This window comes from Puma concolor, chromosome B1 (genome assembly GCF_028749965.1).
Source record: "Puma concolor isolate L17-30 chromosome B1, mPumCon1.1.hap2, whole genome shotgun sequence".
In the NCBI taxonomy this organism is placed as follows: domain Eukaryota; kingdom Metazoa; phylum Chordata; class Mammalia; order Carnivora; family Felidae; genus Puma; species Puma concolor.
The window spans coordinates 132,320,340-132,343,750 of NC_141670.1; the positions used below are offsets into that span (position 1 = coordinate 132,320,340).

Below are 23,411 nucleotides of genomic sequence, written 5' to 3' on the forward strand. Positions count from 1 at the left end.
AAGAAAAATATGGTTCTACTATGCAAATAAGAAAAACGCTTAGACATAACAACTTATCCAATAAGAGGCCATATAATGTTGTAATTAAGATCGCTGCCTTTGCACGTTGCACAGAACTGACATCAATCCTTGCTCCACATTTTACTAGCCGAGCAACTTTGGGTAAGTTACTTTGCTAGTTCTTAATCCCCACATATATGAAATGACAGTAGTAATAATATTTACTGTCCCTGGGTGTTTCAGGGAATTAAATAAGAGAGAATGGAAATGCTCAGCACAGTACATATGCAAGTATTCAGTATATGGTATCTATTGTTATTAATTTTCACCAAAGCCAAATTGCTAACTCAGTGAATATGTAAATTCTTCCAACTTATTGTGCAACTAAATACATGTAAAATAATTCCAAATTACCCTCTGTAGTAGAAATAAGTGTTGAAAACATGAATTATATATTTTTTTGGAATTGACCAGAACGTAGCTAGCTTTATTTTCTAAACATAACATCTGCTAAGAAATAACACGTTTCCAAGTGGTCAACAGATATTTTTTAAACACTCAAGATTTCTTAATCACTGTTCTAAGACCAGGCTAGATATAAAACAGTGGTCAAGGAAGGTGGGGTTCTTTCTTTCCTGGAGTTTATTTTCGAGTAGGTAGAAGAATGCTACTGGGAAGGCAGGCAGAAAGATAACAAATGGATAAACAAATACATAAGATAATTTCAAGAAATGGTAAATGCTATAAGGAAAAGAAATCAAAAGTATACCCTGTGCAATTGGCTGACTTTGGTTGGGGTGTGTCAGAAGAAGACTCTCTTTGAAAGTACATTTAAACTAAGATCTGCATAACAAAAAGGAGCCGGCTACAGCCAGCTCAAAGACCCTAAGGTGGAAACAAGCTTGCTGTATTCCTAGGTAGGAGGAACGGAAACTAGGCCAATGTGTTTGGAGCCTAGGGCTTTAGAGGAAAAATAATGCTCAATTCATTTTATGCTTCCATTTTTTTTTTTTCTTTTCTGGATCATTGACTACTTTCCATTTAATTGACATATTTATTCTTGATGTTAGAACAAAAACCTTTTTTTTTTTTTAAATCCAAGATATTTACAATATCCCAGAATGTCCTACATGCACTCTGACATTAGCAAAATTAGAAACTCAACACAATTTACATAATATAGGAAAGAAGGGGATTATTCTCGGGTATTTATAAAGAAAATATTGTTCCATGCAACTTAAAGAGATTACTTGAAAAGTAATAATTCTCTATCTCAGTTGTAAGTTTCCGTGAGCCTAATTCCATCTGCAGGAACTGAGGCGGGAAGCGGGGAAAAGAACACAGGGCTGTAGTATCCTCACCCCACCAGCATGCAAATCATTTAGCATTGCACCACTATACTGAAGCTTTTACTGCCAGGGATCCCTGAGCAAATCATTTCCATTACTAGTCTGTTCTAATAACCCCTTTGCTGATTCAGCTACCTGAATGTAAATATCATAGAAATGACTGGGAAATAAAAGCCAATTTGAAACAGTGAAAAGGGATCTAAAAGAAAATGCTTCCTACATATGCCTTCATTTTCATAACTCTTTATTTAAAAATCTGCTTATCATAGATAAAGGCTTTTGACTCTATTTGATGCCAGGAGAAGAAAAAATAATTCCTTTTTCAAATATCACTATACCTTGCTTAAAGCTCCCTATCTTAAATGGCAGCTGTTCCACCCAAACTAACACAATATGTATAGAAAAGACCTCTAATTCTTTATATAGGTATATATATTTACTCCAAATAAAATTGCCACAAATATTAAAATAGCCACAGTGAATTCCATAGCATTACAGTTAAAGTGCTTCATTGTTAATTCAATAGAGATCTTAGTAGCTTGTCTTGAGGTACAAATGAGATCATGCACTGTTTATTTGTTATACACAGGAGGTATTTTTCTCTCTGCCTGAGCTTCTGTTCAGTCCAATATTCTCTACATATATTCGGCCCCCCCTCCAACTCCCAATCATTTTTTAATACTACTAGCTGTTGAATTTAAAGACTGGCCTCCAGGAAAAAAAAATTCTTTGTGTGATCTGTGTGATGACTATATGAAAGTAAAAAAGTGAACGAGCAATGTAGCTTTTTGAAATTGAACCCAAATAATCTTAGTGATGTAGTTTGATTTTTACTCTATTCATATCTAAAATACAAGATTATCTTAGAAGTATGATCATTACAAATGACTTTTAAGCTGCATAATTATATATTTCAAAGCTGATCTGAGTAGGTTTAAAAGGCTATAAATTGTAGAGAAGTAAGCAGCTGCCTTCTAAAAGAATTTGTAATTAACAGACCATCATAGTATTGAGTTGAAATTTCATCAAAATTAAAGCTAAAATATTAAAATACATTTTAAAATATAAAGGCTTAAGGAAGAGACATTCATGATGAACACATAGACTGAATTTATGGCTATTACCATAAATTAGGAGTGCTAAATCATGCCACAATAAATTGTATAGCTGAGAGTACAATGGAATCTGAAATGATTTCATTTTTTTTCCAATACATATATGATGTCTGTTCACCCTTTTCCAGTCTGGTAAAAATATGTGCACATTTTGAAAAAGCAGAAAGTTCCTTTTTTTTTTTTTTTTAAGTTTATTTAATTTGAGGGGGGAGGGGGTGAGGGGCAGAGAGAGAAAGAAAGGGAGAGAATCCCAAGCAGGCTCCGCACTGGTGGCATGGAGCCTGATGTAGCACTCAAACCCATAGACTGTGAGATCATGACCTATACTGAAACCAAGGGTTGGAAGCTCAACTGACTGAACCACCCGGGAGTCCCAGAACGTTCCTCTTAATATCAAAGATTCCAAAACTCTTTTTGCATTAATGCTAAGGGTTTGGATTGAACTTAAATAAGACCTGTTTAACAATCAACAGCATCTTGTTTTTTCCTCACAGTAAAGGAGAGCAGATTTTGCCACTTCAAAATATGTCTCTTTGACGTGTTGCTTATTTTAAACTGGTTATTTATTTATTTGTTTATTTACTTACTTATTGAGAGAGAGCGAGAGAGAGAGAGCACGAGTGGGTAAGGAGCAGAGGGAAAAGGAGAGAGAGGGTCTTAGGCAGACTCCACACCCAGGATGGAGCCTGGCTCCAGGCTGGATCTCAAGACTGTAAGATCATGACCTGAGCCAAAATCAAGAGTCAGACACCCAGGTGCCCCTAAACTGGTTATTTTTAAGAAACAGGAGACAATGGTGAAGCTGAGACAACTGAGTAGAAGTTGCTCTTTTTTTTTTTTTTCCATTTGTTTCTTTTTTTTGAGGTAACTCTTTTGTAAGAGACCTTTGGAAGGGTGTCTCCCTCACTGTAACTGGAAAAGAAGGTTGACTCAATATCTAGAAACTCTTATAAGGAAGAAGGCAAGAACTTAAATCTGTATAATGACATTATCCTTATATACTGTGCTTTTCCTGCTAGCCTCCCATAACTGATTCCCTATCTTCAACATTGTCTTTTGTCTTTAGGTAAAGTCAACATTTAAGGTGATGGTTTTGGCTATTTTGGAGAGTTTCTCAGTTCTCCTGGGTCTTTCCCTTACATGTAGGAAGTATGTACGTTATTAAAGTTTTGTTTGTATGGAGTGTCTGGGTGGCTCAGTAGGTTGAGTGTTCAACTCTTGACTTTGGTTCTGGTCATGATCTCACGCTTCGTGGCCTACACTGGGCTCCTTGCTATCAGCATGGAGCCTGCTTGGGATTCCCTCTTTTCATCTCTCTCTGCTCCTCCCGACCTGTGTGTGCGCCACCCCCCTTCTCTCTCTCAAAACAAATAAGCTTTAAAAACATAAAGCTTTGTTTGTTTCTCTTCTGTTTATCTGTCTAATATCAGTTTAATCATTAGACCAGCCAAAGAACCTAGAAGGGGACAAGGAAAACTTTTCCTCCCTTACAGTTTTCGCAACCCAGATGAGACCTTGTTCTGGGGCTTCTGCAGTTCAGAGATCCTGAGACCTCTGAAAAAAAGCCAACAGAAAGTAAAAATTCTTACTATGGATTTCTGCCTGCAGAGTCCAGTGGAAGTGAGAGTCCTTTTATTCCTTTTCTAAATTTAGATTAGCAGGAGAAAATATTTGTGTGAACTAGTTCCCTGTGTATAGTGACCTTGGTAAAAATTTGTTCTATGTTGATCCCTTTCTTCCCAGAGATGATCATTGTTCTCTTTTGTCTCTTTCATCTTGTTCTATGCCTTGAAATCTTGGCTTTGTAATCTGTGAGAATATTCTCTCTGGCCTCTGACATCCAGTAGGTGCACGTAATGGTATGCATCTAACGACCAGTTGAATAGACTGAGATTCTGAGACACAAAGTCACAGGCAGCATTCTCTTTGTCCTGCTGTGCTAACTCTCAAGGGGGTTTGTCTTAAGGAGTCTTGGTACATAAGGGGCTTTTGTTGTCCCAACTTTGTGTCTTTTTAGTACTGAAAAAGTCCCATTCCAATAGTGATGAGGGACCATAAGGCAAACTGAAGGCAAAGTACAAGCTAGCACACCTCCCACCCTCAGGTGGGATATGTGTGCTATTCCTCAGGTACTTCTGACTGTGTAAGAACAAAGTAGAGGACAGAAAACAAATGGTTAAATTGATAGAGTCTCCATCAGTTTACAATATCTTAGTACAATTACAAGAAAAGGACAACCTTATCAATAGCCTAATGTCCAGGAACTTCCTACTGTCTTAATGTTAATGCTTTGCTACAAGGGGAAAACAATCTTAACTTGATAATAGCTACACCTCTAGTAATCTGTGAGTCTTCATTAGCATATGGAAATCCCTTTAAGAAACTTCCTCTTGACTTTACCTCCCCCAACTCCACAGAATATAACCAGTCACTCTTCACAGCCCCAGTGCAGCTCTTTCTACCCACAGCTGCTATGTCCATGATTTAATAAAATCACCTTTTTGCACCAAAGACATCTTCAAGAATTCTTTCTTGGCCATCAGCTCCGAACCCCCACCATCACCCCAAAACCTCATCAGTAGCACTTGCCCAATATCACATATTAGCAAGTCTGTGATTGGAACTATCTCAAGTTAATGTGGGAAATTAGACAGTGTCTGTATTATACCATTCTTACCAACAGTGACAATGGAGGGCTTTACTTTCTTATGCTGTAACTGAACCAAAGTGAATTCACTCTTTGGTGAGTCACAGAAACTAAAGCAGGTGAGTTGTTGTATAAAGGAAACTTTACTTGCAGCAAATAATCACAGGGAATAACTTCCAAAGTTGTGATTCCCAGACGAAGGTGGATAGGTTCCTTTTATTCAGGGTTAGGATAAATATTTACAAAGGAGAGCCTTGCCACCATATGTAGAGGCAGGCATAAGGTTGCACATGCATCTTAAGGAAATGTACCTGTACATTCATCATGTTATGTAAATGAGGCTTGTGCTCCTCGTTGGGCACAGATTTGAGTATTATAGTGAGGTCATTCTAGGTCATTCTAGGTCACTTCCTGGTACACCTGTGTAGGTGTGAGGCAGGGAGTTATGCTCAAACTGGTCTTGGTGTTCTGGGCCAGCTGGAGGTCTTATCAGGGCAGTTGCTATTGCTTGAGGGGTAGTTTTGCTTTCCATCTGCCTGAGTTAAGAGATAAAGTGGAAAGTACAGCTTAAGGAAAAATGTGGGACAAAGGTCACTGAGTATAAGCAGGTGAGTTGTAAAGGTCTGGTATTGAGGTAACTGGTGACAAGGAAAACTCTGGGAGTGAACTTTCTGGATCTTGTGAGGGATGCATCTTTTGCACGCTCTTTTGGAACCCTCTTGTGTGCATGGTCAAGTAATAAAAAGGTTTTTTCGTTTGAGTTGCTGTTGAAATTATTAAGATCCTACTTGTCAATGGTCAGATGATGGGTCCTTTGGATTGGCTATATTTAAAAGAAAAATAAAATTTTAGACCATTCTTATCCTAAGCAATCATCTTATTGATACCTATGGAAAGACCAGCTTCACAAGTGGATACAGAGAACTATAATGGTTAGCCTTAGAGGCTGACTTAATAAGATGAAAGAATGGAATTAGAACAAAAATTCATCTCCACAGTCAACATAAATTCCCCTTCTCAAAATCTAGCTCCATCTGCATGTTTTAGATTCCTTTTCCCTACAGGATTTAGAGAGAGCACTCCAACCTAATCTCTAGGCCCAGGATATACAGATTACTCATGCAAATGCTAAAAGCCAGGAAGTACATTTAGCAGAAGTATCAGGTTAGACAATAAGGCTCATTTTACTGGACACCATATCAGGCTTTGCTAGTTTGAGACCTTCCTATGCAATGTCTTTTGTAGATATATCCTAGATGCCCCACACAAAGAATTTATGTCCCTTGCACAGCAGAACATAGAAATCTTTTGGTTTCTATCTCAGTCGGAAAATTTCTGACTGATATAAAAAGGCAAATGTAAAATAGTGTGGTTAAGTGGGCAAATCAATCTCTAAGTGTTTGAATGGGAAAAGGCTACCTAATTCTTTGAAGATAGCTTGTAGGAATGAAGACAAAATAAGTAACAACTCTTTTCTTTTTTAAAATTTTTTAATGTTTATTTATTGGGGGGGGGGGGCACGAGGGGCAGAGAGAGAATGGGAGACACACAATCAGAAGCAGGCTCCAGGCTCTGAGCTGTCAACACAGAGCCTGATGCAGGGCTTGAACTCATGAACTGAAGATCATGACCTGAGCTGAAGTTGGATGCTTTAACCAACTGAGCCACCCAGGCACCCCAATAAGTAACAACTCTTGATTTACAGCTTGACTCTTTAAAAAAACAAAAGCATAACTGTGAAAAGCAACTCAATCTCCTGAGACCCTTTCCTATTTGCCTTTAGACATTTGTAGATATTGTAAAAACTCAGGACACAGTAAGTACAATTGTCCTGCAATTAAGAAAAAGAAGGAAGCATATAAATGGCTATCCTAGACTTTCAAGCAAATATACCACAAAACTCCTTGGAGAAAACTTAGATAATTCCCCCGTGTCTTTGTGATATAGATTTTTTTTTTTTTTACCCTCGATTCTAGGACCTAAGAGCCATTCTTTGAAACACAAACTTTAGGGAGAAATTTTTCATCGGAAGGAAAAAAAAATGTTGGGGTAATAAAGAGACCTTTTTATTTTTTTAAGTTTATTTTTTCATTTAGTAATCTCTGCACTCAACATGGGGTTCAAATTCACAACCCCGAGATCAAGAGTCAGCCAGGTGCCCCTAAGGAGGCCTTTTTAAAATAGAAATGCTGGAAAGGTTCTACTGCAAAAACTCTGGATCAAGCTTCTTTAAGATTATTTGTCAAGAACAAATACAAAGCTTAAAAACCCTCTCCATAAATATTAGTGACTATCTGGTCTCTGTGTTTGTATGTTTTTTACTTAGGGATTTTGTGTGTTTGTTTGTTTTGTTTTGTTTTGTTTTTAGAGAGAAAGAGTGCAAGTGGAGGAGAGAGACAGAAGGAGAGGGAGAGAGAGAGAGAGATTGAGTGAGAGACAGAGAGAGAGAGAGAGAAACCAGGCTCCACACTCGGTGCGACACCATCCCAGGACTCAGGGATCATAGCCTGAGCTGAAATCAAGAGTGAAAAACTCAACCAACTGACACACTCAGGCACCCTGTTTGTCTATGTGTTTTTGTGTATCTGTGTTACAGATGTGTGATATTTTTCTACCTCCAAAATTAATCAGTAAAAAGCCTTTTAATTGGCTTAAACAATCAAGCACTTATATAAACTTAATATTCATAAAAATTCTCAAAATTATAATAGAAACTAACCCAAATGCTTTTCAGGTTCATGTGATATGGGATATTATTTAGTATTGAAACTAGTTTAAGTTTATTATTTTAATTAAAATAAACATGTCTTTAGAGTTCTCATGAGTTCCATGTTAAATCACTTTAAAAAAATTGGTCAGCAAGAAAAATAGCTTGAGATAGTTCTTTGTCTAATGTTTGACGAAATTTTCATGAGCAATCGAAACATAATTGTTGGGAGCAAATGATTCAGATAGAAGTAAGTGGGATAAGATTTTTTGGCCACTTTTTAAGCAATAATTATTTTATGGTATGTGTACTTAAAAAATGCTTCCAAAATCTTTCTGGTAACTTGAAACTTTGGAGTTTTACGAAGTTAAGTGAGGGAAATTTATTGAATATCTAGATTATTCCCAAATAAGATAAAATAGTGACATATTAATTACTGAACATAGATTTATTTACTTTTGGATTCCTATTGCAAAGGAACTAAAGATAAATTTGTGTCTGTTAGTAGACATGACTTGTGCCACATTGAAATATACTATTAAAGATGGTACATGTTTCAAGAAATTATAATATGTACTGAAAAATTTGCCAGACCAGATAATGCTGGTGTAATGGACAATTCCCAATTCCTTACTTTTATTTTCTTTTTTTTTTAAGGTTTTATTTTTAAATAATCTCTACACTCAACTTGGGGCTAGAACTCACAATCCCAAGATCAAGAGTCACATGCTCCACTGACTGAGCTAGCCAGGTGCCCCCGTAATTGCTTCTTAGTTTCACTAGACTTTAAGGTTTCTAAGCATTAAGATTCTAATTCATATGTAATTAAAACTACTAGCAATAATAAGAGAAATGACTGGGTATGTAGGGAAAGGATGTGTTTTGGGTTAAGAAAAGGTGTGGGGAAAATAAAAATAAAAAACAGGGCACCTGGTGGCTCAGTCGGTAAAGTGTCTGACTCTTGATTTCACCTCAGGTCATGATCTCACAGTTCATGGGTTCAACCCTGTATCAGTCTCTGCACTGACAGTGTGGAGCCTGCTTGGGATTCTCTCCCTCCCTCTCTCTGCCCCACTCTACTTGGGTTCTCTCTCTCTTTCAAAATAAATAAATAAACTTAAAAAAAAGTTATGAGGTATGGAAATGCATTTTTGTTAAAGGAAAAATAAGTAGATTTATTTTAAAGTAAAACTGGTTAGTTCAGAATTGAAAAGAGAATAGAGGACAAAATTAAATAGAAATTTGGGAAAAGAAAAAGAGAGAGTACCTTACTTTGTGTAATTTGGCTAAAATTGAAGGAGCTTATTATGAGTTATAAAACTAAGTTTTAAAGCAATAGTGTATTTATGTAAAACCAAAATATGATTTTCTTTCATCTGTGTAAAGGACAGTTTTCTTGGATTATGGGTCTGTTCCTGATAAGAATGTATGAAAGGTTTTCTTTACCTTTTAAGTAATGTGCCTGGAAAGCAAAGGTTTTGTAACTAATCAAAATTATTTCCTGTGTTCTTTATCATCAGGTCTTTCTTTACTTAGGGAAACTGAGTCTTCTCAATATTAAAAAAGCTATTTTTTCCACACAACTATGTGACCTTCTGTCTTTGCCTTTGAAATCTTTTATTGTTACTCTGTTTAAATAGATAATTAAGGGGCGCCTGGGTGGCGCAGTCGGTTAAGCGTCCGACTTCAGCCAGGTCACGATCTCGCGGTTCGTGAGTTCGAGCCCCGCGTCAGGCTCTGGGCTGATGGCTCCGAGCCTGGAGCCTGTTTCCGATTCTGTGTCTCCCTCTCTCTCTGCCCCTCCCCCGTTCATGCTCTGTCTCTCTCTGTCCCAAAAATAAATAAAAAATGTTGAAAAAAAAATTAAAAAAAAATAGATAATTAAGTATTTTTTTCATAATTATCTTTGATCTTATTTAGTCTTATTTAGTCAATTATTTTTTCATAATTATCTTTGATGTTTTTGACAAGCCTCCCAAAATCAAATTCTAAATGAAGCCTTTTTGACCTCAGACTAACTTTGGGATATCCCAGAGGGTCTCTGGAACATTTGAAAATATTTGTGCTATCTCCCTATGAAAAGAAAGATGTTACACTAATTAGACTCATTTGCTATGGTAAATTATGTGGGAAGCATTGTCTAATAAGTGATGATAAACCTTCTTAGGTGATATTATTTGGGTGAAATATCATTAATATGTGTTCTAGAATTTGTGAAATTCCTAGAAATTGGATATGTTCTGGTATAACACTGTCACTTATAATTCTAGTTATTGTCTTGAAGTGTTGTGTGTCACAAAAAAAAGCAAATTTCACTGTCAATTGCATTATAATGCACTCTCATGAGATCTTTAACAATGGTCACTTTTAAATCTTTTGTCCTTTGTGTTTATTGTTCACTCTGATCCTTTTGCAAAAGTGCTTTATCTTTAGTGAAACTCAAGGAAAGAGCACTGAGTACCAGTTTCTGGTAACTTTTAAGATCAGACTATTAAACTGGGTAAGAATTTACAGAACTATAATGGAAAAATTGGATTTACAAAACTGCTAACAAAAGATCAAGATCAACAAGAATTAATTATATGGGACTGAAAGAACTAATGATGATTATAATTGGTATGACTTTTTGTTTGAAATGTTGCTGATTTTTTTAAAAGTATAATTTATTGTCAAGATGGCTAACATACAATGTGTAAAGTGTGCCCTTTGCTTCAGGAGTAGATTCCCATGATTCATCACTTACATACAAAACCCAGTGCTCATCCCAACGAGTGCCTTCCTTGATGCCCATCATCCATTTTCCCCTTCTCTCCACCCCCTCATCAACCCTCAGTTTGTTCTCTGTATTTAACAGTTTCTTATGGTTTGCCTCACTCTCTATTTTCCCTTCCCTTCCTTCATAGTCTTCTGTTAAGTTTGTTACATTCCACACATGAATGAAAACCTAGGATATCTGTCTTTCTCTGACTGACTTATTTCACTTAGCATAATACCCTCCAGTTCCATTCACATTGTTGCAAATGACAAGATATCATTCTTTTTCATTGCTGAGTAGTATTCCATTGTGTATATATACCATAACTTCTTTATCCATTCATCAGTTGATGGACATAATATGGGCTCTGTCCATATTTTGTCTATTATTGATAGTGTTGTTATAAACATTGGGGTACATGTGCTGCTATGAAGCAGCATTCCTTTGGATAAATTCCCAGTAGTGCTGTTAGTGGGGCAAAGGATAATTCTATTTTTGTTTTTTTGAGGAATCTCCACACTGTTTTCCAGAGTGGTTGTACCAGTTTGCATTCCCACCAACAGTGGCAAGAGGGTTCCCATTTCTCCATATCCTCACCAACATCTCTTGTTTCCTGAGTTGTTAATTTCAGCCACTCTGACCGGTGTGAGGTGCTATCTCAGTGTGGTTTTGATTTGTATTTCCCTGCTGATGAGTGTTGTTGAGCATCTTTCCAGGTGTCTGTTAGCCATCTGGATGTCTTCTTTGGAGAAGTGTCTATTCATGTCTTCTGGCCATTTCTTCCCTGGATTATTTGTTTTTCGGGTGTTGAGTTTGTTAAGTCCTTTATAGATTTTGGATACTGAAACAAAATGACATAAAAGGCATCCAAATTGGCAAAGAAGAAGCTAAACTTTCACTTTTTGCAGATGAGATGATACTATACATGAAAACCTGAAAGACTCCACTAAAAAAATTGCTAGAACTAATACATGAATTCAACAAAGGATCAGGATATAAAATCAATGCATAGAAATCATTTGCATTTCTATACACCAATAATGAAGCAACAGGAAGAGATATCAAGGATGGGTCCCATTTACAATTGCACCAAGAACCATAAAATACCTAGGAATAAATGTAACCAAAGAGGTAAAAGACCTGTACACTGAAAACTATAGAAAACTTATGAAAGAAATGGAAAAAAATTCCTTGCTCATGGTCTGGAAGAACAATATTATTAAAATGTCCATACTACCCAAAGCAATCTACACATTCAAGGCAATCCCAATCAAAATAGTACCAGCATTTTTCTCAGAGCTAGAACAATCTTCAAATTTGTATGGAACCACAAAAGACTCTGAATAGCCAAAGTAATGTTGGAAAAGGAAACCAAAGCTGGAGGCATCACAATCCCAGACTTTAGCCTCTACTACAAAGTTGTAATCATCAAGACACTATGGTATTGGCACAAGAACAGGCACATAGACCAGTGGAATAGAATAGAGAACCCAGAATGGGGCCCACAAATGTATGGCTGACTAATCTTTGACAAAGCAGGAAAGAGTAGCCAATGGAAAAAAGTCTCTTCAGCAAATGGTGCTGGGAGAACTGGACATCAACATGCAAAAGAATGAAACTGTACCACCTTCTTACACCATACACAAAAATAAACTAAAAATGGATGAAAGACCCAAATGTGAGACAGGAAACCATCAAAATCCTGGAGGGGGAAACAGGGAAGAACCTCTCTGACCTCAGTCACAGCAACTTCTTACTTGACACGTCTCTGAAGGCAAGGGAAATAAAAGCAAAAATGAACTGTTGGGGCCTCATCAAGATAAAAAGCTTCTGCACAGCAAAGGAAACAATCAACAAAACTAAAAGGCAACCAACAGAATGGGAGAAGATATTTGCAAATGATATATTGAAATGTTGCTGATTGTTTGAAAAATATTTTGTTTTTCAAGATTTAAAAGCAATCTTTTTCTCTTTTCTCTTAAGCTACCTATGACTTAGAGCAATTTGGTAAAATATATCTTTGTGAACAAAAATGAAGCATTTATCTTTTTTTCCCTACCTGATAACCCCCGAATTCAGAAACTTTCAATGACTATTCTTATTTTCATGGCAATCTAGTTATTTTCATAAGTTCAATAACAATCTGTTCTTGTAATAGGACACAAATTGGTTATATTTTCAAGGCTTTGACTGAAGTGTCAGATTTGAGGATGTGCATAAAATCAGATATGCTAGACAGCTTTAAGGAACTAAGATTGACTTTATGGAGCCAATAAAGCCGTTTGGAAACACAGCCAGGTGCCCTGCTTATGGGGTTCCCAGAAACCTTACGGGGTGAATAAGGAACATCACTTCCTGGCAGGTGAAGGAACCTTAAGATACTGGGGGGCTTTGAGAAGAGAGGAAGTCACTATAATCTGTAAGTATTTCAGGCTGGTCTGATAGCAAGTCCTTGGCTTGGCTTCCCAGACTTTTAAAAATCCTATCTGAAGTTTTTAATGAAAAGTTTCAGGGGTGGCTGGGTGACTCAGTTGGTTGAGTGTCCAACTTCAGCTTGGGTTGTGATCTCCTGGTTCTTGAGATTGAGCCCCACATTGGGCTCGCTCCTGTCAGCCCAGAGCCTGCTTCAGACTCTCTGTCCCCGCCTCTCTCTCTGCCCCTCCCCTATTTTTGCTCTCTCTCTCAAAAATAAAAATAAACATTAGAGAAAAGTTGCAGTAACAGAGATTTAATCTGCTGTACCTTTGAATTTTTTTTAATGTTTATTTATTTTTGAGGGACAGAGTGTGAGCAGGGGAGGGGCAGAGAGAGCATGAAAGACACAGAATCTGAAGAGGCTCCAGGCTCCGAGCTGTCAGCACAGAGCTGATGCGGGCCAAACTCACAAGCTTCGAGATCATGACCTGAGCTTAAGTCAGACGCCTAACTGACTGAGCCACCCAGGCACCTCAATCTGCTGTACCTTTGTAAATAATCAGGCCAAATCTATCTAATCTCTCTCTCTCTCTCTCTCTCTCTCCCTATCTATCTATCTATCTTTAGGCCAAATTTACTGAGACTAGAATAATTTTGCAAAAATTTAGTTTTACTTATAATTGTCTTTAGTAAAAATGGGGATGCCTGCAGAGAGAAAAATCATGCTTCAGTAGAAACTGTAATACTTATGTGGATACCAGATTCTAGTCCTGTTATTTCTATTCATGCTAATTGTTTTTGAGTTTTGTTTTGTTTTGTTTTTTTAATCTGTAAATCCTTCTAGTTTCCTCATATGCCTACAAATCTCCAAACTTCAATTTTCTTCCCCTCTTTTGACTTGGAATCACTGAGAAAATTGCCTTTTACTGAAGCCCTGCAAACTGATGTTAGAGGACTTGGAGTAGCTCATGGTTAGACAAACTTTTGCTGTAGGAACCACTGACAAAGTGGACTGATAGGCTCCATGACATCAGAGACATTCAAACTGCAAACCAGGAAGATCTGTCAGACTGCCACTGCCTGCTCTCACTTCACCTGAAGATGCTTTGAAGCTGACATCTAGAATTCTCAACTGGCAGTTCTCAGAACTCAGACCCTGGGTTTATAATTTGCTCCAAACATTAACTTTTGTTTTTTCTTTTGTGTCTATAGAAATGCCTCTTATTAAATCCCTGATGGCTTGCTTTCACAATATAGCCTGACTTTGGGTCGGCTTCCTAAAATGAGACACAACTGTTAAACTGAACTGACCGATTTCTCAAGACTGAGACTGCTTCAGTGAGATATGGAGCAATCTGTCAACTTAGCTTCTGGATTGTGAAACTTCTTATTTGAAATTCCAAAGGAGGAACTGAAAGGGAGCAGATTTTGCCACCTCAAAATATGTCTCTTTGGCGTATTGATTATTTTAAAGTGGTAAGTTTTTAAGAAATAGCAGACATTGGTGAGTAAAAGCTACTCTTTTGATAAGATAAATCTCCATGTATAGGAATGTCTCTAATACTGTACCCGGAAGAGGGTGATGACCAAGTAAATCTCTAGAAACTCTCATCAACAAAGAAGGCTAGGAATTAAATCTGTATAACAATATTGTCCTTATTTATTGTGCTTTTCCTGGTAATCTCCCATAACTGACTCCCCATCCCCAACGTTATTTTTTGTCTTTGATGAAGTAAGGTGATGGCTTTGGCCATTTTGTGGAGTCACTCAGTTCTCCTAGGTTCTATTTCCCTTAGATTAGAAGTTATTAAAATTTTGTTTTTTTGTTATGTTAATCTGTCTTCATATCATTTTAATTATTAGACCAGCCAAAGAAGTTAGAAGAAAAGAAGTTAAATTTTTCTGCCCCTGCAAAGGCATATGCAAAAGCTGAGTTTGAGGTCACCCTGTGAAGATGCATGTGTGTATGTGGGGAGTGTGGAGGAAGAGCCCATTATTTATGTTTCAGTCACTTTTTGCCTTCAGTGGAAGAGAATTACAGTTATTAATAATGATAGTAATATTAATAGTTTCTATAAATATCTCTTTCTGCATTTCTTTCTTTTTAAATTGTATATTTAAGTGTTTTTTTTTTCTGTTTTATGTCAGTTGGTATTTGATGTACAAAATTTATAATCTAGCATCAATATTCTAAAGGAAAAGAATCATTTTTTTCTAGAAATTTTTTTACCTCCTTTCCCAGGCTTCATGGAAAGATACTAGAGCTAAACATTGAGAAGCAGTAGATGGAGTATATTTTCTTTAAAACAGGGTGGTTAATTTAGAAAAGAAGCTAGCATATGTTATTCCATTAAATCTTCATACCAGCCAGGCATAAGAGACATTTTGCCTATGTTTCATAAATGAAAAAAATGAAGTTGAAAGAGGTTAAGTAATCTGTAGAAACAAACTCAAATCAGAAGATGCATGCTTCTTCCCTGCTAAACTTGGATGGGGCTCAAGTAAGGTTAAGTTAGGTAATGTAAGGACAGAGGAAAGGGAGAACATCCAAGATGGAGTGGAGGTTGGTTCTTAGCATTGTCAATTGATAATATTTATTAAAGTTTTACAAAAGTGCAAAGGCCAATGATATACATAATATGACTGTTAGCAACTAAGAGTTTATTATGAGGAATTTATTAATGCTAAACCAAAAATACTGTGTTTCTAATTTTTTTATAGCTTAATGAGTGTTCATAGTATTATGAATACTTTTTATGAAGGTTTTTGATTCTGTATGTAGGTTTTCGATTCCATTTATAAAAGATGTATGCATAGCATAAATATTAAATGGGAAAGTAATCTAAATATACATTAAAAAAAGAAAACCTGCTTTTCCATTCAATGGCAGTCTTCCTTTAAGTTAGGAATGGATAAATTTAAAGATAACCTCTTTGTCACTGGTCTGAACATCAGAAAACGAGGGCTTTGTTAGAAAGTGTGGTAATTGTAGACCTTCAGTCAATCCTGGAAACTGCTCTATTCTATTATCAGCATTCTAACTCATTTCAGCAGTCAGATTAGAGCAGGGAAAAGTGACCTTGACTACTGTACCTGCCCATCCTTGTATGGAATATTTGTCAAACTTGACAAATTTTGCAAAACTGTAATGCTGTGCACATTGAATGGAAAAATTTGAGAATTCAAAGCAGATAAAAGTGCTTTTCAGAACTCAATTGGTTTCCCCATCCCTCACTGTCAGGCCCATTCGCTATCACCCAATGTTTCTTTGTTTTCTTGCTCTTCTTGACATCCTCTCTCCCTCTATCTCTGCCTCACTCCTTTTCTCTCTTTCTCTCTCCCTCTCCATCTCTCTCTCAATCACTATCAAGACATCTCTTTATAAGGCCCTTTAATACATCACAGTACCCCCACTTTTCTACTTTTAAATTTTTTTTTTTTTTTTTCAACGTTTATTTATTTTTGGGACAGAGAGAGACAGAGCATGAACGGGGGAGGAGCAGAGAGAGAGGGAGACACAGAATCAGAAACAGGCTCCAGGCTCTGAGCCATCAGCCCAGAGCCTGATGCGGGGCTCGAACTCACGGACCGCGAGATCATGACCTGGCTGAAGTCGGACGCTTAACCGACTGCGCCACCCAGGCGCCCCTCTACTTTTAATTTCCTTTTTATTCTCTCTTGCTTTTTTCTAAATAGTTATAAATATTGAAGAAGAACCACATTGTAAGGGAATAAGACCTACCCTCAAACAACAACAACAAAAACAATTTATCACTCACTTGAGCTGAGCACACTGCAAACTAAGGATCCTGGTCAAAGGAACAGGAGAATTTGCAGCTAGTTATTTTCTAGAGGTCTTATAACCAAACAGTCCCTAGAACACATAATACTTCCCTACTATTATTCATTCATATATTTCATGGTAGGAAAGTCACAGACTAGCCTTGATGTTAATCCCACTCTTTCTGGTCCTCTATTGGTCCTACATTATGCCCTAAACTAACTTTCCTTCTTTTTTTTTTTTTTTTTTTTTTTTTTTTTTTCAACGTTTATTTATTTTTGGAACAGGGAGAGACAGAGCATGAACGGGGGAGGGGCAGAGAGAGAGGGAGACACAGAATCGGAAACAGGCTCCAGGCTCTGAGCCATCAGCCCAGAGCCTGACGCGGGCTCGAACTCCCGGACCGCGAGATCGTGACCTGGCTGAAGTCGGACGCTCAACCGACTGCGCCACCCAGGCGCCCCCTAACTTTCCTTCTAATGAGAACTCCGATTTAATGCCCCTGGAAAAAAATGTCGTCTAGATTTGTGAAGAATCTTATCTGTTCCCTAAAGGTACTCCTGAGCTCTTTCATATGAATTCTGGAAATCAGAGAATCTACAGCAATACCCTCTTAAATCATACTAAGAAGCCAAAATCCCTTAGGAAAATGCTGGGAGTTTTGAGCAAATATAATTCCCTTGCTGACACTATAAGAATTGTAAAACCTTTGGGAAAACCTGGAGGAAAGAATCGATCTGTGATGCTAACTATTGAATCAACTGGTGCTTTGTGTAGGGTTAAGCCATTTGAAGCAGTCAAGAGATCTGTTACATGGACCTAGTGAGAGCTTGATGCATTCGGTGAGTTAATGAATACAACTGAATAGATGACTGAAAAAAAATGCATAGTTTGAGAAGTTGAATGAATGACCTTTCATAAAATGTTTCTGAGTGAGAAATATTGTTTCATCTCTTTTTCAGTCTGGCTTCTTTATGATCTGACATACTTATGGCCTTTGTGGTGAGTGTCAAGAAAGCCATTTTGGCATCAATACTCCATCTCAGGAGGCAACCATACCACCTCAATAGTCCTCTCCACTCTCTTGCTCTGAGCTCTCCAGTTCTTATGATCGTCCACGTTGAACTCAATCTGTCAAATTTCAGTACCTAGCAGTCTCTTGCCACCAGAATTACACCACTATAAAGAGAGATGTTAACTTCCTCACTTCAGATTCTATAATGGAATTGAAAAATTGGGCCTGCTCCTCTCTTAGAGATTCCGATCTGGGGTGGATCTAGTCAGCCCTTATTCCTAAACCAAAACCATTCCCGGGTCTCTGCCTCTATAAAAAAATTTGGGACACATATCAAGATCGGCAATCAATACTGAGGATTGCCAAGGGTAACATCCGTGAAAATATGAAAGACAAGATTTATTTCTACATTTTTATGATGCCTTATCAACTATCACAATGATGTTCTTTTCCTCCTTTAAATTTTTGTCTATGAATATAGCTTTTAGAACTACTGAACAGATAGTAAACATAAGGAATCACACTTGAAAATCTAAATTTGGAGATCTTAAAATACAGAATATGACATATCAAATATGAATTTTTATATTATGCATGTTTTTTATTTCTGTTGAATTGGCTATTGTTTGGGAAGAAAGCATTGCTCCTACCAGACCTTTCCATTTTTCTGTGTAACATTGATTTATGGTTCATTTGAAGTTAGTAATGAGAAGGTCATTACATCAATTATACCTTTCTCACATCTCTTCTAGGTGAAATTAATTTTATCTTCCAGTGCAGATTATATTAAGTCAATATGATTATTGTTTTATTTCTGTATTTCTGATTTTATTATAAATTATCTGTACATATAACTATGAAACACTTGCTTTTACATAAAGTAATTTCATCCCCATCCTTTTCATTTATTCAGTAGTTTAGGCAAGGATTATATTTAAGAAAACTGAAGAAAGATATATCCCACTTCAAACTTTAAACAGGGCCAGGTCTACATTAAGGCAGAGGCCATTCCTCAACCAAGAATGTAAATAATCCCCCAGACTTCAATCTAAGTTTCACTCTTCCATCTCTGAACCCATACCTTTGTTTCACCATCAAAAATTCCCCAACTTAGAAACTAAGGTCAGTAAAAAGCAAAGTACATTTATCATACATATTTTTCAAGTATCCAGTGCTCAGTTTTTATTTCTGTTCCATATAGACTTATATAACTAATTTTTACATTATAATAAAAACAGCTAATACTGATTGCTTACTGTTTGATAAGCAATATGGTTAATAATTTACATGCATTGTTTTATTTAATCAGAACATAAACTATGGAAACGCGTATGATGTTATTTCCATCTTATAGCTGAGGAAACAATTTAAATGACTTGCTCAAGGCCTGCAGCTAGTAAATGGAACTGAATACAGATCTGCTTTCAAAGTTTATTCTCTAAATCATTGCACTCTATTTCCTGTTTGTGAAAAGCATCCAATTTCTTTTTTTTTTTTTAATTCAGGGATTATTTTTTAGAATCAATCTGATTTAGGAAGACATACATATAAAAGATAAGCTGTTGATAATAACATGAACACCTTTTGTTTTTACCTATAATTAATGTGAATATTTGAAATTTGAGATAAATTTGAAAGCTGAATGATCTAAGCATTTATTCTAAATGACATACAAACAAATCAGTGTGCAGCTTATAATTAAGAACATTTACACAGTGGTAAAATGTTAACTCTTAGGACACCAAATTGTCTCAGTGGGAATGGTTTTACCATATGATAGAGGTTTGAATTTCCAAGCATTTGAGATAAGCATTTTTCTCCCTATATCCTAACAATGGAGTTGGAGCACTGAGTTGTCAGAGAATCAGGTAAGATCAACAGACTGAAAAGGGGTGGAGCAGATCAGCAGGGGATAGAAGAAAGCCCTGAAAGAGTCACTGTTGCCAGGCCAGTGAGGCTTTGTGGCTTTGGGAGTCTACCTTTCCCCACCATTATTCCAGGAATGGTTGGCATAGGGTCAGAAGCAGGGGGAAGCATGTTTTATAATCCCTTTGTATGCTTAAATTTGTCTCACTTCCCCTGTGGTAACTGGAATATAAAAAATGAATGTAAATCTTATAAAATGATTTAGTGGAAGACAGGTTTCTTATATTGTACTCAATATATTGATTGAATGAAACCCTAGATGTAAAAGGCCTTGTAAATTCAGATACAGCTCTTGAATAGAATCAACCACTCAAGTTTTCATTGCAGCAATGCCTTAACATCACCTTTCTTGTCTTGATGCAAGTGGGACAGGGAATCAGAGGGTATAAAAGAGAACATCTAATTTGCATACCTCACTAAGAAGCCTGATTCCCAGAGCAAGTGACTAGAGGGACATTTGTGTGAAGATCTAGTAAGCTTATTGAAAAAACCATGACTTTAATGCTCAGTTGACTAGGACTGGTTTGCTCTCCATCTAGTGGTTTTCAACTGGAACAGTGTTGTTCCCCAGGGGATGTTTGGCAATATCTGGGAACCATTTTGGTCATTAGACTCAAAGCATGCTGCATGCTACTAGCAGCTCTGGTAGAGGTGAGGGATCCTGTTAAACATCATACATTGCACAAGACCACTCACCACCAGAACAAAGAATTATCCATCCCAAACTGTTAATAATGTTGATGAGAAACTCTGCTCTGGAAAAATGCCAAAAAAGTTGAAAATAAAATTGAACAAAATAGGTTAAAACTTGTTGCCATTCTCTGTAGGAAGTACCTGAGTAAGCAGGGAACATACTCTAAGATGGAAAGTGCAAGGTAACTAATTTTATTTGAGATGGTTACCATCTTGGCAAGAGTAATGATGCTGACCCACAAGAGATAATGGACCACTCTGCAAAAGGAACATGTGTGACCCTGAGATGATCTGTTTGGAGCCTCTTGGTATTACCTTGCCCGATTGTAACTATGGATGGACAAGGGAAACAATCCTAGTTACAACCTGGGAGGTCCTAAGAGGGTGCAGAATGTCTACCAATCTCAGAAAATATAATTTGAGGAAGGGAGAGGTTGTCATTGCCCATTTTGTCCTTGTCTCCCTTGGGCGCAAAATTAAGACGCTGGCCCACTTTCTTCCTGGGTGAGCTCCCCTAGATGCTCACCTTCTCTTAGTTTCAACCACAAATGGTCTGTTGTTTATTTATCTTATGAAGTTTTGAGTATTCTTATTTATTTCTTAAGTAACTTCTACACCCAACGTGCATTTTGAACTCACAACCCAAGATCGAGAATTGCATGCTCTACCAACTGAGCCAGTCAGGTGCCCTCACAAAGTTCTGTTCTTATCCCTAGTCCATCCTTTCACTGTTTTGTTTTGTTTTGTTTTGTTTTTCCTATACCCCTTTGTGTGTGTTTTTCTATAGTAAGTGAATTCCCCTGCATGCTATGTCTCTTGTAGCATAGTTTACTCCTATCTTCACTAAAGTCTGGCTCATTCCTGAAGACATTCTCTCGACTGATGATTATTCCTGCATGCTCTACACACCTCAGTGTTGGGAGTGGAAGTCATCTTATCCTCTTCTTCATTCACAGTATGGTTTCCAGATAATTTGCCTTCTCCCTTATGCCAAACCTGCTATGCCACTGATATTCCTGCTCTTAGTCTTTGCAATTCTGTATCCCTCGTCACCGTTGCCTGTCAGCCTCTAGTCACCTGCTTTCATTCACTGATGTTATGAACTTAACATCAGCTTCCTCTTTCTAGCTAAGTCCCTGCCATCTGAGTCCCAGAACTCACCGAGAAAACAGCCATCTTTCTCGGTGAGTTCAAACAATACTTTAACATTTCAAGGAATAGTACACCCGTGACCATTTGGAAATGAGTACTGGATTCACACAGCTGCCCTACTTAATAGTGGTGATAGTGAGGTAATGGCCTATGTAAAAATCCTTGTTAAGAGGGAGCCAAAGTAGGAGTGACTGACAAGGGAATACGCCTCAAAGTTACGGGAGCTAAAAGATACAAGAACTATTTGAGAGGGGCATTCCAAAACCTGTATTCCCAAAAAGTATTTCCAGATGCCCATGAGATGAAGAAACATGGTATCATTGCTAAGTTGTCTCTACTTGTATTGCCAGGTTGGTGGTGGTGAGGGACATTTTAGTTACATAAACTTAATTTTTCTTTTTTTTAAAAAAAATTTTTTTTTCAACGTTTATTTATTTTTGGGACAGAGAGAGACAGAGCATGAACGGGGGAGGGGCAGAGAGAGAGGGAGACACAGAATCGGAAACAGGCTCCAGGCTCTGAGCCATCAGCCCAGAGCCTGACGCAGGGCTCGAACTCAACGGACCACGAGATCGTGACCTGGTTGAAGTCGGACGCTTAACCGACTGCGCCACCCAGGCGCCCCAAACTTAATTTTTCAATAGCATTCAATGTGTTTTATAGAGAATCACCATGGGTCAGGCATTATTCTATGTGTTTCCCAAATATTAACTCATTCATCATAAATTATTACTTTATACCATTCTTTGAAATCTTTTGTTTCTTTCCTGTCATCATCTGACTTATATTTACCTCTCTGGCTACTCTGATTCAGTCTCAATACAAGCTTAATATCCTGTTTTATCCTAAAATGTTTTCCAAGGTGTTACTTTCAGCCTTTTTCTCATCTCTTTTCCAGCTCAGCCTGGATGATTTCACCCATTTCCAGAGATTTAATTTTCACCCCACACCATTTCTTCATTACAGACCCAGATTTGTAATTTACTAGAGGAGGTCTCTACTTGTCCTCAGGAATTTTCACTGAATATATCTGAAACTTAATTTGCGATTTCTCCCCTTCATTCTCCAAATACACTTTTCCTGATTTGAAAGGTTGATGTAGTCTATTCATCTGTCTACATCAAGGTCTTGATACCATTTTAACAAATCCTTCCTGAGATCCTATAAGAATTGATTACCAAGATCTAGTTATTTTCTTTTTAATGTATTTTCTCTGAATATTGTCATTTCTATTTAATATCTTTTTAATATACAGTAAAACGTTGGATTGCTATTAACTTGGTCTGTGAGTGTTCTGCAAGACGAGCAAACATTTCTAATAAATTTGAACTTGATAAAGAAGTGACGTCTTGCAATATTAGTAGAACGTGTTGCCAAATGTCACATGATCACAACTGAGGCAATGGTTCTTGAAATTCCCTTTGATATACAAGTGCTTTAGATTACAAACCTGTCTCTGGAACAAATTATGCTCACAAACCAAGGTTTTACAGTATTTTGTTGCTTTTCATTTCTCTACATTACCTTAGCTCAGGCCACCATTACTGCTAGCATGAATTTCCATATCCTCCTAACTAGTCTCTCTCACACCAGTCTGCCCCCACTCCAATCCACCCTCCACTCTTAGCATTGAGGAGGGCACTTGTTGGGATGAGCACTGGGTGTTGTATGTAATCCAATTTGACAATAAATTATATTAAAAATAAAATAAGATGCAAATCTCATTATGTCAAGCCTGATTAAAACCCTCTAAAGGCTTCATATCAAAATAAAATGTAAAGTCCAAATTTCTTGGGATGGCATAGAACACCTTTAGAGTTGGCCTCTGATTGTTACCCTAGCCTCATTGTTCATTA

The 23,411-nt window shown here is 37.2% G+C and overlaps 1 long non-coding RNA gene across 1 annotated transcript; it reads left to right on the plus strand.

The window, feature by feature from the left end:
* Positions 1-105: 105 nt before the first annotated feature.
* Positions 106-17,959, plus strand: LOC147581883 (uncharacterized). The gene is made up of 4 exons (XR_015250352.1): positions 106-162; positions 14,201-14,464; positions 17,547-17,611; positions 17,732-17,959. It is a non-coding gene; the product is annotated as an uncharacterized LOC147581883 (long non-coding RNA).
* Positions 17,960-23,411: the final 5,452 nt, after the last annotated feature.